At 45.2% G+C, this 15,465-nt stretch overlaps 1 long non-coding RNA gene across 3 annotated transcripts in view; it reads left to right on the top strand.

Moving 5' to 3' along the window:
* LOC116228167 (uncharacterized) overlaps positions 1-15,465 on the top strand; it is a 60,323-nt gene that overhangs the window by 33,245 nt on the left and 11,613 nt on the right. The gene's annotated exons all lie outside the window — the stretch shown is intronic.

Raw genomic sequence — 15,465 nt, 5'->3', positions numbered from 1 at the left:
CTGCATTAGGCAGCACTGATATGCTTAAATTATGATCTTGCAATTAAAAACTGTATTAAAATCTTCTGCCGGTTCTGGAGTGGGAAGCTGTAGTAAATCAGATAGCTACATGGAGACTCTTAGACAAGTTACGAATTATTCATAACCAATTATGTAAATTCCTCTGGAGCTGTAATAGTAAAAAGAAAAAAAAAAAACCATCCCAAAACCCTGTGCAAAAAGTGGGTTGGTTTGTTACCCCTAGAGAAGGAGAAGCGCTATTATTGTTTAAGTCTGGTCTGTAAATGTGTTAATGGAGCCACTCTGAAGGATCTGAAGGGAGAAAGAACAGACGCAACCTATTAACTGCCCATGTCCTAGTAATCATTGGATAAATTGACTTTTATTGTATCCAAAAGTAAGAAATCTTCTGGGATAAAAAACCTTTTGCTACTTGGCTGCTGATAATTGGAATCAACAACTCAAGGAATTAAGGAGGCTAGATCAGCTACATGCTTTTAAAATGATTTGTAGCTCACGTATTGCCAGTTATGCACTCTATGGGCTAATCTCTAATTGTATTTTCATGTATGGTTCTGGACTGAGTGGGTGATTTATTTGACACACGTTTTGATCTACTCATCACCAGCCCTTAATAGATGGGATTTGCCATTCCAGATAGACCTATTTGTCCGACAAATCCAATCGTCTGCGCTTGGTAGTAGCTAAAATTGAGCTTTCAAGGAAGAACCCTTTGGTGACAGGTGGACAGGCAGTGGGGTTGCTGGAAGCAGTGGCTGTGGCATGGCTGCTGGTGGTTCCCTGGGTGCTTTTCCCCATGGAGTTCCATCCAGCACTGCTCGGGAACCGACATCTCTCTCTGTGTAAGCAATAGGGACCAGAGGTGCTTTCCAAGGATGCCTCAAAGCTGGTGCCTTCCTTAGCTGCTGGGGGGCCTGGAGGCAGAAGGCAGCACACAGCATGAGGACCCCTGGCTCTGAGGAGTCGGTGTGGCTTAAGCCCTGGGTCAGACTCCAGGAAGCTGTTAGCTCTGCTTGGGGAGCATCGGATCAGTTACTCTATCTCACTGAGCTTGTTTCCACCCACTCCTCTTGCATAATGAGACTGTAAGCTCTCCAGGGCAGGGACCATCTCTTTATGATCTGTTATGTGTAACACCTCGCACAATGGGGTGCCAGTCTCACCCCAGGCCTGCAGGCACAGCTCTCTGACAGATAATTAGTATTTTTTAGGCACCGCTGCAGTACAAATAACCCGGGTGGTTTGTGTTGTTGTTTACTCCTGGCCAAACCCTGCTTGCAGGCTGAAAGTGCGTGGAGGTGCAGCGGATGCTTTGTGGCATGGGCTGAGCTGAGGGCAAATCCGTGCATGGGTTCACAGTGAATTAAATTGAGCCGCTTAATTAGTTTTCACCAAAGCTTCCTTCCAATGGAAAGTGGGATTCATGACTGGTTGCTTTATAAAGGGCTTTGAAGGCTTCAGCTACGAGCAGTGAACTTGAGCAGAAACAGCAAGGAATGAGACTAGGATACACTGAGCAGAATTTACCCAATGCCTGCACAGTGTTCTTAGAGCACATCTGTAAGGTGCCATGCCCTGGCAGGGCAGAACCAGGGAGAAATATCATTCAAGTGCATGCATTCATCTGTCCTGGTGTGTGTGCATATGCACATGTGTGAGAAATTGATCTTTTTTTTTTTTATAAATTCACAGAACTGTTCTCTGTTTCCTTAATCTCACTGTGGATGGTTTCCTCTTTGCATGCCCGTTCTGTAATTCCTTCAGCAGACATCTGTCAGGAATACACAAAAACTAGCACAGCTTTGATGCAACAACAGAATCCTGGAAACTAATCAAGAAAAAAAAAAAAAATTGCCCTTGTAAAACTGGGTCTGTAATTATTATGGGAGCCAAGATATCAAGATAATAAGGAGACAGCCCTAAATAACTTGGGGGAATTACAGAAGGTAATAATGTACTGCACCACTGCCAGACGGAGTTAGACAGACAGAGTGGCTATGGGTTTTGGCCTGGGTTCTGCATTGTGTTGGGCTGCTCTGCTGCTGCCAGCACGAGGAAGGTGAGCAGGGAAAGGTGTGGGGCAGAGCTGTGCTCCCTTGCCTTACATCCCACAGAGGTTTCAGCACTTCTTCCCAATGAGAGCCCATCATAGAGCAGCCTGAAACTTGCTGGGATTTCAAGGTCTGCCTTCTCCTTTCCAGTTTGGCCTTGTGATGTCCCATAGCCATGAGGTGATACATTGTGTGCACACAGTGATAGCAAGCCTGCCTTGAGCCCCTGCAGTGTGATAGCAGCATGGTGAAAGAGGGAAAGGGTTACCAAAAACAAGCAAAACTGTTGCTGTCTCTGAGGGAGGGAGTGTCAACTCTGCTTTGCTGGTTATGGTAAACTGTTGTATTCATATCCTCAAACAGGAATCTCTGTGCCAGAAAGTCCATGTATCTTTGGAGCAACAGATGGTGTGGGAGAGAGCTCATCAAGAGTGGTTGCCCCATTGCATTTGTGCATTGCCAGGACAGCCAAGCCGAGCTCATGCTGCTCTCTTTTGCAGCCACCTTCAGCTGGGTGAGAGCAGCCAGCTGCATGAATCATAGAATCATTAAGGTTGGGAAGTCCTCTAAGAACATCTAGTCCAACCATGATGTTGCCCACTAAGCCATACTGTTTAGCATTACATCTACCCTTTATTAAACACCTCTAGGGATGGTGACCCACCCGGCAGTCTGTACCACTGCATCACCACCCTTTTGGAGAAGAAATTCTTCCGCATATCCAAGCTGAACTTCCCCTGGCATAACTTGAGGCCATTCCCTCTTGTCCTATCCTCCTATGAGCCTGCAGAGGAGCTGTGCTGGGTGTTGCTGCAGTGAGCCTGCTCCTACCGGAGTGAGCTTGTTGGGAGCTGGCAGGGGCAGTGCAGCACTGCGGTGTAGACATATCCTTTGGGTGTAATAACAATAGAAAGATGAGATATGTCGTTTTCAGAGGTTTTGGAGCAATAGAGTGTTAAGATAATACAGGCAATAAAGCTCAAAATATATCTGGTGGTGGTTTCTAACCCTGCTGGAATTTCTCCTCGGGGTTCAATGTGTTAGAGGAGGCCAAGGGCACGTTTTAAGTACTCAGAACCCACAACCAGGAGTAAAGACTTCCAAGGATCTTAGCGTTCATTTAGACAAACACAAACCAGTCTGAGGCACAAAGCTGCTCTGCAAACTGGAGGCTGAACTCATTTGGAAGTTCAGCTTTTAAGTGCTGCTACTTTACTCTTCAGCAAGACAAGATCTTTGCATCCTTTTCAGCAAAGCAAATGCTATTTAAAGGCACTAAAACAGATTCACATTATTAAACATGTTTCTAGTTTGCCAGGGTAGGGTATCATAGAATTGTACAATTGAGTTTGAAAGGACCCCCAGAGGCCATCTGGTCCCACTGCCTGCAATGCACAGGGGCACCCACAGCTCCATCAGTGCTCAGATCCCTCCAGCCTGACCCTGGGGGTCTGCAGGGATGAGCACCACTCCTCTCTGAGGAGCCTGTGCGGTGCTTCACCAAACCTACTGTAAACAGCTTCTTTATATCCAATCTAAATCTCCCCTCTGTTAGTTTGAAACCATTTCCCCTTGTCCTTTCCCAGCTCTGGCATGGGGACATAGGGCTGCTATCTCTATGGGCTGACTCACTTTGGTCTTGTGAATCCTAAGCAGCGACCTCTTCACTCTTCCCTTTAATCTTGGAGATGCATTAAAATGCACTATGCCATCCTTCTGAAACAGAAAAAAACCACACGAGTGTTTCATGTGTGAGCACCAGGAATCCCAGAGAAGCCCAAATCGTCCCTTAGAGCAGCACTTCCCAGGACCACTCATTACCTCTCCTCTAATGTCCTCGTACTCAGTAACTGTGGGAGCATAGCATGCTACTGCTAAGTGATTTTAAATTAGGATTTAAAAACTTCTCCTGTGGCTACCCCTGTTGATTATGAATCTGCTTTTTTTTTCCCTACCAAGACCCAGAGTTTTGGCTCCAGCACCCTCATCAGTTGTAATTACTGTGCCATTTTACATGGAAAATGTGATCAACTTCAGCTTGTCTGAGCTGCTTCATCCATCTGCACCTGTGGCTATGGAGGGAATGGCTCATGCTGGAAATTCTGACTTTATCAGGATGGCAATTATTAATCCTAAGGAACTGCATTTAAAAATATCTACCTTTTTATTAGTATTATTAAGAGAATCATCCTACTAATCATTATCTTGCTAATTCTAACGTAAGGTATGAAATCCCTTTAGTCTGAAACAAAATCACGTGTAAAGACATAAGAATATAGCAGATGAATGACTGTTTCACTGAGGGTAAACATGGCCTAGCTAAATCCTTTCACTCTCTGCTCTCTTTGAATTATGTCTAATTTGTAAAGAAAATATACATCCTTACACATTTTTGGGGTTGAATTTGATGATTTGAGGTTAGACTTGATGATCTCTAGTCCTTTCCAACCCCGGATTTCAGTGGGCTTTCTGACTGTGCTCATCACAAATGGTCTTTGCAGACCCGAGGGCTCAGGAGGAGCTTGATGGGGTCTTATGTGGTACAGGGGGAGCATCAGCTGCCATTGGGTGTCCTGCATCCTGCTGCAGCTCATACCAGGGTTTGGATTCTTTTGTGCCTTTGGTTTCCACACAAAAATTTCTCCCAGTCAGGTCAGGAGATCTGATCTTTTAGGTGACTTCAGGTTGCTTGTTTAATTGAGGGTAAAAAGACAGAAGTTCGCAGTCTCAGTGCACATAGGGGCAAACATGGGGAGAGAGCAGGAGGGCAGTGAGGTGCTGGCACAGGCAGCTCGGAGAGCTGGGGTGCCCCATTCCTGGGTGGAGTCAAAGCCAGGCTGGATGGGCCCTAGGTGTTGGAATGAGATGATCTGCAAGGTCCCCTCCAACCACAGCCATTCTATGACCAGAAGCAGCTCCCAATCCCTGCAGCAGAACTCAAAGGCACTGGCTGTCCCCTACTCTGTAGCGTGTGTTCCCCTGGCCTAAGGCCTATGGGAAGGCCAAGGAGCTGAGATGTCTGCATGCAAGGGTTAGATAAGGCAATGTTGCTGGTCCTTAATGTAGCTCCCACCCTTCTGCCTGCATCTGTGCGGTCTTCCTGTGTTTGCAAGCCTCAGAAATCCGCTTGCACAGAGGAGAGGTGTGGCACGTATGCTCCTTTTGCAATAACAACTTGCCTCTCCGCCACTTCTGCCTGGGTGGCACAGCAACCACAAGCTCTCATCATTAGCAGCAATTGGTGGGTCCCGGATTTAGCTCTGTCACCACAAACCCTGTCTTTTGCACGAGCGGTCTCCAGCTTTAGCAAGTGGCAACTCCCTTAATTATACATTTTTATCTTCTCCATCCCAGCTACTGTGCTCAGGGCTGGGGGAAGGGAGGAAAGAGCAGAATGAAAGAATCTAAGAGGAAAGTTAATTTAAGTACCTGGGTGCGAGGAGCATTGTGGTCCATCTCAGTGGCTACAGCATAACTCCATACTCTGCTGCACAGTTTTAGTAGGAGCCTTGGCCTAATGATTTTTCCTTTCCATCTGTGCAGCTTGCAGCTGTATTGTGGGGCTTTTTTCCCCTTTCTCCTCCAGTTTAGGAAGGCTGTTTGCGTGGCTCCCCTTCTCTGACTTGGTTTGGGGTGAGCTCCTTTTTGTCCTCTGCCCCTCCTCGGGCATCCTCCTGGCTCTCCAGGTCTCTCATCCTTGCCTGCTCCTCTTTCTTTTTCTTTTGCTGCCCCCTATCCCCCAGCCTTGCTCAGCTGTCTATCACATGAAGCCATAACTTGCTGCATAGGCATAAAATACTGTAAACTGCTGCACCTTTTGCACATGGGTAGGTCAAAAAGAAGTGTAGCAATTTGCTTGAACATGTGCACGGGCAGTATTAATGCAGATCAGTTGCAAGAAATAACGTAATACAGATTTGCCAACGTATGTATTGCATAAATGCTGACAGGTGCTGACAGAAGTGTGTGCGTAAACATTTAATAGCACTGTTAATTCATAGCACAACAGTTGCTGTTGGCATGGTTTGGAATTCATTATATTTTGCTATTTATTCCTAGTCAGCTTGTTGTCCATCATCCTTCCAGATGGCATGTCTACCGCCATTCCTTCCTCCTCAGATTTGCATGATGCTTTTTCTGGGAGCAAGGAAGGGTGGCTGATAGCTTGAGTGGTGCTTGCAGACTCCAAAGCCTCCTTTCTTGTTCCATACAAACACGCTGTGTGTCTGCAAAGAATTCCCCTAATCTCTTTATATCTTAATTGCTCTCTGTGAATAGAGGGAAATAAATATTTCATTCCCTTGTAGATGCATTTCCCTTTTCTGTTCTTCTTTTCTCATCTATTCAGATTGTCGTGGTGAAAACCCGGCTCCACCAAAGGCAAAGCCGAAACCACCACGGATTTCAGCTCAACAAAGATTCACCTTACCTGACTCTGCCTAAAAGTTAGGTGTCTCATCCAAGATAATCATCTGGACTCCTTTTATAGTCCTTGTCGAAAGGTACTGGCACCTCCAGCATCAATTCACTCTCCCTGTCTCAGATAGCTATCTCAGGATGGGATGAATAGCCCTCTGGAGCTGCCAGTTTCTCTCTCCATTCACTAAAGTAGAGACTGAAAGCTTGAACTTTAGCTTTTGAATGACTGTCTTTCTGCTGTCAGTAGCAGGGGTGACTTCTTGCAGTGTGGTGGCACTCCCCCCATCCCAGTGGGACAATCATAGAATTATGAAGGGGACCCTTAAAAGCCATCTGGTCCCACTCCTCTGCAATGAACAGGGACATCTACATCTCACCAGGAGCTCAGAGCCCCATCCATACTACAGCAGCATTGCACATCCTTCTAGCTGGATCAGTTTGTGTGTGAGTTCTGCTGTGGCCTCAGGTATTCCCTTGCAAACTGAGCTCAGGTACCACCTGCCTCCATCACTGTGTTAAACAGCAAATTTGGGAAGCAGCACCAAGAAGTGTGTGTGTATAGAGAGAGATAAAATACATATATGCTAAGGAGTGCTTTGCTGGGTTTTGCCAAGGGGAAAAACTGAAGCAGAAAACTGAAGTGTGGGTTTCAGGTTTTGCTTTTCTCAGTGGAAAAACTGGACACTATCAAATGACGCGACCAGCTTTCCAAAAATATTTTCTTTCCAGCAGTGGGTGAGAATGGGGCATTTCCACCATTACTCTGGAAAGGCAGACAGTTATAGGGTCGTGTTTCAGGCTGGAGGGATGGTAAATGTCTGCTCGGGGGTCTCAGTGTGTGTCTGCTCAGGATGGTCATGGCTGTTCTGAATGGACAAAGGCATGTGGCAAACACATAGGTACTTCTGATTGTTTTCACCCCAAGTTGAGGATTTCAGTTAGGTGCCGTTAATAAGAACAGCCTCTGAGGGGGGCATTGCCATAAGGGATTCATTCATTCCTTTCATTTCAACGGGAGCCCCATAGGAACAGAAGCGTGACCTTTGGGTTGCAGAGAAGGGATTGCCACCTGCAGGGTCAGGGTGGCCCTATATGCTGATTTATGGCCCTACAAGCCAATGGGATGTCCCATGGGCAAAGGAGAGGGAGAGAAGTTTCTTGGCTCTCACAGCAGTGTCACGTAGGAAAAGTTAATATGGGAAAAAAAAAAAAAATCAAACCTTTGTTACTCTGAATTATGAAAATGATTACCTCTGTGGGTGTAAATTGGGGAGGGATATTCTGATTTATCAGGTAAGGAGCTGGTCTCCTGGGCAGTAAAAGCTTCAGGTTTGGCAGTAACTCAAGGTTAGTCCTCTAGGTAGTCACACAGGAGGTTTTGCGAGGGGGTCAGAAAGTAGGGCTCTTGGGAACCCCAGGAAAAATAAACACAGCCCAAAAAGCTGTGAGAGATCGTGTGACAGCCTCTAGTGAATGAAAAGTGGCTGAACACCAGGTTTTTCTCTTTCGCAGCAATAAAATCCAGGCTAAGGAGGCTGCCCATTACATCTCTTCTATGGTATCGCTCCCCGTGTTTGACATAGCTCAGATGATCTATGAACTGAGGCCTGGTTTTGATTTAGCACTGTTTATTAACCTAATGGTGCTGACATATTTTAGTGCAACATATAAAATCTAAGGCTTTTTCTTAAGCTGAGGAAATGAGGTTATGTGACATTGATCCAAAATGGAGGGGAGCATTTTAGGTTTTGCTTTAACAGACAAGGGAAACGAGGCAACCCTCCTGTCCTCCCTGCCAAGTGCTCTGCAAATGGGGCAGAAATAAAGGTTTCCCCAAGCCCTACACACATTTAAAACCAGCTATAAATGACTGTAAGAATCAGTTTGAAATTTTAATCGAGGCAGTAAGAAGGTTGAAATAACAGGTGGTGCTTCAGGTACTCATGTCCTGGTCTGAGAAGAGTTGGGCACTTGTTTTATGGCTACAGTGGAAATGCAAGACCTCGTCCCCAATTTATAAAAGAAGCTGAGGCCATAAGTGATGGTGGGAATGATGACTCTGACGTTATGGGTAGAAAAGAGGCTGACCCTCCTGATCTCAGGCTTTTGTGGGTCCTTAAGGAATCCCATCAGTGCTTGAAGTGTAGCTAAGGATAGCATTGTTAGAATTAGGGAAATATAGAGCTTACTAGCACAAAATGGTGATCTGCAGACAGGCAATGACAGGCCATTAATAGACCCAGTAATATGGATTTGCATTAACTGTTTGGAGGTATTTTGTAAGCACCTTGGCCGTGTGTCAAATCGCTAAGCCGGTACATTGTTCCGACATTGGAGCTACTGTTGTTGGTGTGAGTCCAGAGCTGCTGTGCTTGAGCAATACCACCGACTCCTTGCTTTTCTCCCTGGTTAACTTTTGAATGGAAGTCCTTTCCTTGATTTTGATAGCAGCTATTAAATTTGGCTGCACCCACTCAACATTGCCTTGCTTCTCGGAAATAGGTCAGCGGTTGTGTAACTTCCATTCATCCGTCCATACAGAGCAGTTAATTTCCATTATTGAGGTTTCCCAACATCATAACAGGGTTGCATTAACGTGGCTTATCTGTGATAACCAGTGCAAACTAGCGCAGGAAAATCCATGAACAGAGCCAGTCCTGTTTAATTCAGGCTAGTGACTGAACATTACACCACTGCACTCCGCCAGCGCTGCTTCGGGGTGTAGCTGTGCCTTCTCTCAGCTTCCTGCTCCTTCCCACACCGCTCCCTTCTGACCTGTGCTGCAGTGCTCAGCCTCTGCTTGGATGCCCTGAGCTGTAATTTCACCAGGTTCTTTCTGTTCCCACCATCACCCAGAAGCCCTCTGTACAGTCTTTCCTCTCCCATTGCTCCAGTCAGCCATAAAGAAGGGCTGAAGCACTTTGCCCCGTGTGATCTTGCTACTAGCTGATGCTTCTCTTCCTCCTCCAATCGTTTATCCCAAATCCTTTCCTTGCCAGATCCCTTCATTTCCTCCTGCTCTGTTTTTAAGCCTTCTCTTATGTGACTTATTGTCTAGAGCAACTTCCCCCTGTGCTTCTCTCCTCCTTCAAATCCTTCATTAAACCACAGCTGCTTCAGCAAGTCCTCCTTTTCAGAGGCAGTAATCCCCATTTATGCCGTAGCCCACAAATATTTTCTGGTGTCATATCAAGCACGTGTGCAGCCTCTAAGGTAGTCGGGTGAGGTCGCTGAGAGAGAGCAGAGCTTCTAAATCCCTTTGAAATGTAATAGAAATCAAGCACCTCATTCTCTTTGGTTTAAAAATCTCAAGTCCTCTCCTGGGACGAGGCGTGTGTATTGATCTTATGATGTGCTCCAGTATCACTGTACGACGCTATGTGAGTTCTGTATTGAACCATTCATCATTTGATGAATGCACAGTGATGCGCCAGTTAAGAGCATGTGCCTGACATTAAGATGGGCTGGTTTGGATGTGTCTCATGGGGCTGGTTCTTGCTCAATTGCTCATTTCCAGATGTGAGTTTTGAGAAAGAAAAGCTTGCAAGTGCTGTGTCTGTCTTGTGTTAAGGATCCCCATCGTTGCCCATGCCCATGTAAGTGGGGTTACTCCCAGCAGTATCAGCACCAGCAGGACTATAGGCACTTGGCTTCTCACTTGCTGTGAAGCAGATTTGCTACCATCAGACACCACGCAGCTGAATGCCTTCTTCCCACTGAGACTTGCTTCCAAATTTGGTGTTGGAAATGTCTGGAATATTTAGTTGGATTTGTTTCTCAAAGGAAAGGAGAATGTGAGCTGGAATTTAGGAGGAGTGTGGTGCAGTCATAAATGGGTGTAGGGCTAGGACTAGGCTGAAGTGCCCCTGGAGGGGGTCAGATGGATTGCTGTGCAGTGGGCAGAGCACATGGGAATGCTTTTGGTGATGGTGGGATTGCTTGGTGATCTGTGGGGAGCCCACCAGGTCTTCAGCCTTACGCACTTCTGGGAATTTGCAGCTTCCTGATTTTTGATCCATTTATCCCTGTTGTTAGCAGCCAAATCGCCTGGAGCATCGTGAGGAGCAGTGTGGGTAGATGGGACTGTGCCTCCTCCTCAGGCCTGAGAAAAAGTGCTACCCAAGTACACTGAAACCACCAGTCATGGTCAGCCCTTAATGAGAGCTGTGCTAGATTCAGCTCAATTAGAAACCCACTCTAGGGGAAGCTCTCCCGTGTTGCAGCAGACTCATGCTGGGCTCGGTGCCCCCGCAGCCATGGCTGCCAGCAGGTCCAGCACAGCACGTTTGCAGGAGACATCCTCCTCCATTAAAAAAAGATGAAAGGCGAGAGAAGGAGACTAATTTTGATCAATTGCCAAAATTGTAAAATGTGGAGTTAGAAGAAGGAACCTGAATAAATGAACCCATGAGTCCATGCTGGAGCTGGGGATTAAGCCCAGGTCTGCAAAATTGCAGCCAATTACTGCAAGCATGAGGCCACTTGCATCTGCTGACTCCCTGCTCTGGGTACTCCTGAAGCAGTGAAGCTACTTGCAAAGCACGAGTGGCAAAATTTGGAGCAGTCAGCAATGCTTTTCTGGGCGATGCAATTCAGGCGAGCCTGTGAGGAAGGAAAGGATGGGATGGCAGGACGGACAAGCTTTCCATTCCAGAAGATCTGGATTTATTTCGGTTCAGTTGCTGCAAGTTAGAATCCTTTCTCTTCATTTTAAAGGTGTCCATGCTGTGACACCTTTAAAACCCACGGCCCACTTGAGTTTTGATTTTTTGTTCAATACCTTTTAAAGTGATCTCAGATGATGGGCAGTTCAGGATACTGGTCTTTGGTGGAAATACTTACTCTGTTTTGTGGATGTCAAACACTTTGGCTTGCCTGGGTGACACTGAGTAAAGACAAATTCGGCCACATATATGTAAGTTGTTCCAAAAGTAATGCCTCCTATCTTTTTCCATGAGAGCACAATAGCACTCTTTGATAGAGCAAATTCTTAGCGTCAAAACGCTCTTTTGCAACACGGTCACCACCATTAGCTGTGTATTTTTATCAGTGATGGATAAGAGCCTGCTCTATTTAATCAAATATTGGAGGAGAGGCTGTGAATGCCCCCTCCCTGGAAGCACTCCAGGCCAGGCTGGATGGAACTGTGAGCAACCTGGGCTAGAGGGAGGTGTCCCTGCCTATAGCAGGGCATTGAAGCTGGATGATCTTAAAGATCCCTTCCAACCTAAACCATTCTATGATTCTAAGACAGATTAGCTACTCGGTACATTAAATATATTTATATCTCCTAACTTTAGATGCTATAGCGGTAGAACCTTACAGGCCCATGAATTGTGGACAGTCATAGCTACCTGAAGTTTTGAAATCACTTTACAAAGGTAGCAAGCTCTCCTGGTTTTGAAATCAGAAATAGTTGTTGATGCAGTTTGGAGCACTTAATGGAGATCTATGTAAATTGCCAGGGGAGGGGGAGGAGAACAGTTTGATCTTAAAACATAATTTGGACTGTTCTCATGTTTTCTTGTAGAGGCTGTTTTGATCATTTGTTGCCACCTCCCAGTTCTCAGCCATCTCGAGTCTCTCAAAAAGTTCTGATACTTTTAAAGATAAGGATCAAATTTTATGTATTTTTTGTCTCTTAGTTCTCATGCCTTTGACATTCAGGTTTGCAAACTTTTCCCTCTTTCAAAGGGCTTTAACATCTTTCCTTTTTTTAAAATTTTTGAATGAAAATTGACATTCTCATTTGATAATGGGACTCTGGGAGCCAAGACTTTAAGAAAAATGCCAAATCCCACAATACATATGGGAATTTGCACCCTTATTATTAATAATGGGCCTCTCTCTCTCTCCTCTTTAAGTCTCCTGAGATTTTGGTGTTTCATCTAAATCCACCCAGATACTCCTGAACTTTGAAGGTGGGGAGGTGGTGTAGAAGTACTTCCTTGGGAGAAGTGATTATAAAACATGTTTCCATTCTGCACCTCTTTAAGCATAAAATGTTTTCAGGTCTAAGATTTTGCAGCCTGCAGTCTGGTTTTTCCCCCACCCCTTTTTGCTTGGCTGGTAGAATTAAGAATTTGATTTAACATTATATGCCTAGAAAAATAAAGCATTTAATTTACATTTTACAAGGCAGTTATTGCAGGTTAATTAAATATCAATTGAGTGTTATAGGCCATATTAAGATTTATTAATAACCCAGGAGATAAATCTCCTTGGAATTCAATTAAATGAAAATCACATAAAAATATATGTGCAATTTTATTCATATAATACATAAAACTTGTGAATTACAGTGAAGCATTGTGCGGTAACTTGATTAATGGGAATTAATTGGTGAAATGGAGAAAAATCAATTTAAAGTTTCCATAGATATAGGAAGCAAGGTATGCTCCCATATCCTCGGAAAGCTGAGTTTGTCTGCACCCACATTGTCACACTCCATGCTGTAAGGTGCACCTTGGACACAGAATCATAGAATGGTTTGGGTTGGAGGGGACCTTAAAGATCATCCAGTTCCAACTGCATGTCATGGCCTCTATGCAAGGGAAGGCATGCACAGTTGTGCCAATGGACCTCAGAGCCTTTTGTCCTCGATGCTTTTTCAAATCTCTCTAAGCATTTGTAAGATAGTTAGCAATGGAAAGGCTGCTAGCCAAGTGGTCTGCGTGCTCTGAAGGACATGGGTGTGCTGGGCTTTCTGCAGGATCAGTGAGCATATCTGGTCCTGTCTGGGGCAGAGCAACTTCCGATATGGGAGATGAGGCTCAAAAGCTGGACTTTAAAATATCTTTCCAATGTTTGCTGAACGATTGAGGCCTGGCGTGCTGCCATCTGTTCCCTGTGCATCCTGTGTTAAATACTGTCAATATGAGATTATGTTCCAATTATGGTACCAGACTGACTGGTTTAACTCCCACCATGAATCTATTTTCCTTCATTACTATGCACTAACTATGTGACTGATGTACCAGACACCAAAAGAGATGGTCTCTGCCCAGAGGGCTTTGTCTAAAGGAGACATGCCTGGAGAAGACAGAATGCAATAGAAAATGCAGATGAATGAGTAATTCGCTTAAGATTTTCTTTTTAATTTGGGGATTCTTTGCCTGTTTGTGTGTTTGGCTGGAGTTTTAATATTACTAAATTTGCTTCTTTCAGACGTTGCACAAGAACAGAGGCTTCCATAGAAACTCAAGCAGGGTTAGGCATGAGGCTCTTTGAACTGTGTGTGTGTTGAGGGGGGATGAGTGCTCAGCGCACACATGGGAGCACTACAGGCTGGAAAATGAAGGGAAAGCCACTTTCCAGCCCAAACAGCTCCTCCAACAGACGCCATGGGTTGCATTGGGGAAGTACAGCCAGCTCTAAAAAATAGCAGGTGTCTTTGTCAGTGCTCATCCTCCCTCTCCTCTGGTAGGGACACTCGCATCTGTCTCCTCTGTGCTTCATCTCTGCTTCTCCCTGCAATAGTTGTTAAGGATATTAGCATTAAATACTTACTGCCTGGCTTAACTAAGGGGTAAGATAGGATTTAATTTGTATGGCTGAAATCCAATTATATAATGGAGCCCCTGGGGGAAGCAGTTATACCTGCTGAATCTCTTGGATGAGTAATTGTGCACAAAGGCTCCTCTCCAGAAGCAGAAACAGATCTGAAATATTCCCCCCCCCCCATCCCCTTTTCTTTCTTTCTTTTCTTTTTTTTTTTTTTTGCTGCTGCTGTTACATAATAGGGCTGGGACCCTACATAGAAAAGCCAATGACAACCCAGAGCAGTAGAAAGAATGAAAGTGCTGCCAGGAGAAAACAAGTTACAATCTGATAAAATCAAGGATCAAGCAGGAAGTCTGCAGCAGCACAACCCGGGGGGAGCCAAGTTGCAGCGCAGCCAAAGGAAGCTTACTCATCTTTTTGGAAAGCAGTACAGAGGCTTTGCTGTCTAACTTTTTCCCCCCAACTTCTGCTAAATGTGCAGGGAAAGGGAATCCTCCACTTGCTTTTGTCAAAGCTTGGGAGGTGGGGTAGGTATGGAAAGAGTTAAGGCAGTGAATGATTCAGGTCCTTTTGAAAAACGCCTGCTCCTTATCCTTCGTGTCATCTGTGTCCTGATAAACATCAAAACCCTGGGTGATGATGGGCAGGACAGGAAGAGGAGATTCCCAGTAAGGTTTCTGAAAGGAGGCAAGCACGTAAGGTTGGTTGCTGGAGTAGGATTGGAGTTTGACAGTTACACCTCTTGGTACCTTCAGCAGCTCCATAGCCCACAAAGGAATGTGCCAGAGGCTCCTAGTGGGACTGGAAGCATCGGCTCTTGTACTTAGGCCAGTTCTCTCAAAGGTCGGAGTGCCATATTTCAATATATTTTGCTAAGTTAAAAGCAAACTTTGATTCTTTTCTAAGAAGTTACGAGTGGAAAAAATAATTCCCTCGGTCTCTTTGATGGCACAACTAGATGAGAATAAAAAGATGAGTGTGTCCATGCAGCCGAGGGATGAGCTCCAAGTACTGCAGACTGAGGACAGACCCAGACCCCCGGACCATCCATCAGCAGTGCTGTCTGGGCAGGTCTTGGAGCTCTCGTCAGAAACTGCTCCAGTAAATGCTGCTCCAGTAAATGCTGCTGCAATGCTGGAACCCAAGTTACCTGTCTGACAGACTTGCAGCTCCACCCAGTGGCTCTTTTTTGGCAAGATAAAACCAAGGTTTCAGAAGCGTTAAAACCGTTTGAGGTCAAAGTAGTCACACTATAGTGAAGCTCTGGCAACATGCGTAAGAAATTGGGTATATATTGCTTTGTGACATTCTCAGCAAGCCGTCATTTAGCATTTAACTTATAGCAGAAAGCTGCAAAGACAATTGTTAATGAAACCAAGTCCAGCAGTCTTACTAATCACTTTATATAAAACCTCTCTGCACAAATTATTAGAGTAAAAAAGTGAGGAACTGAGAGCTGTGGGCATCCCTG

This window comes from Phasianus colchicus, chromosome 21, assembly GCF_987193195.1.
Source record: "Phasianus colchicus chromosome 21, bPhaCol1.hap1.1, whole genome shotgun sequence".
NCBI lineage: Eukaryota > Metazoa > Chordata > Aves > Galliformes > Phasianidae > Phasianus > Phasianus colchicus.
Note: the sequence above shows the minus strand (reverse complement) of the source record. Positions and strands in the feature narration are given on the sequence as shown.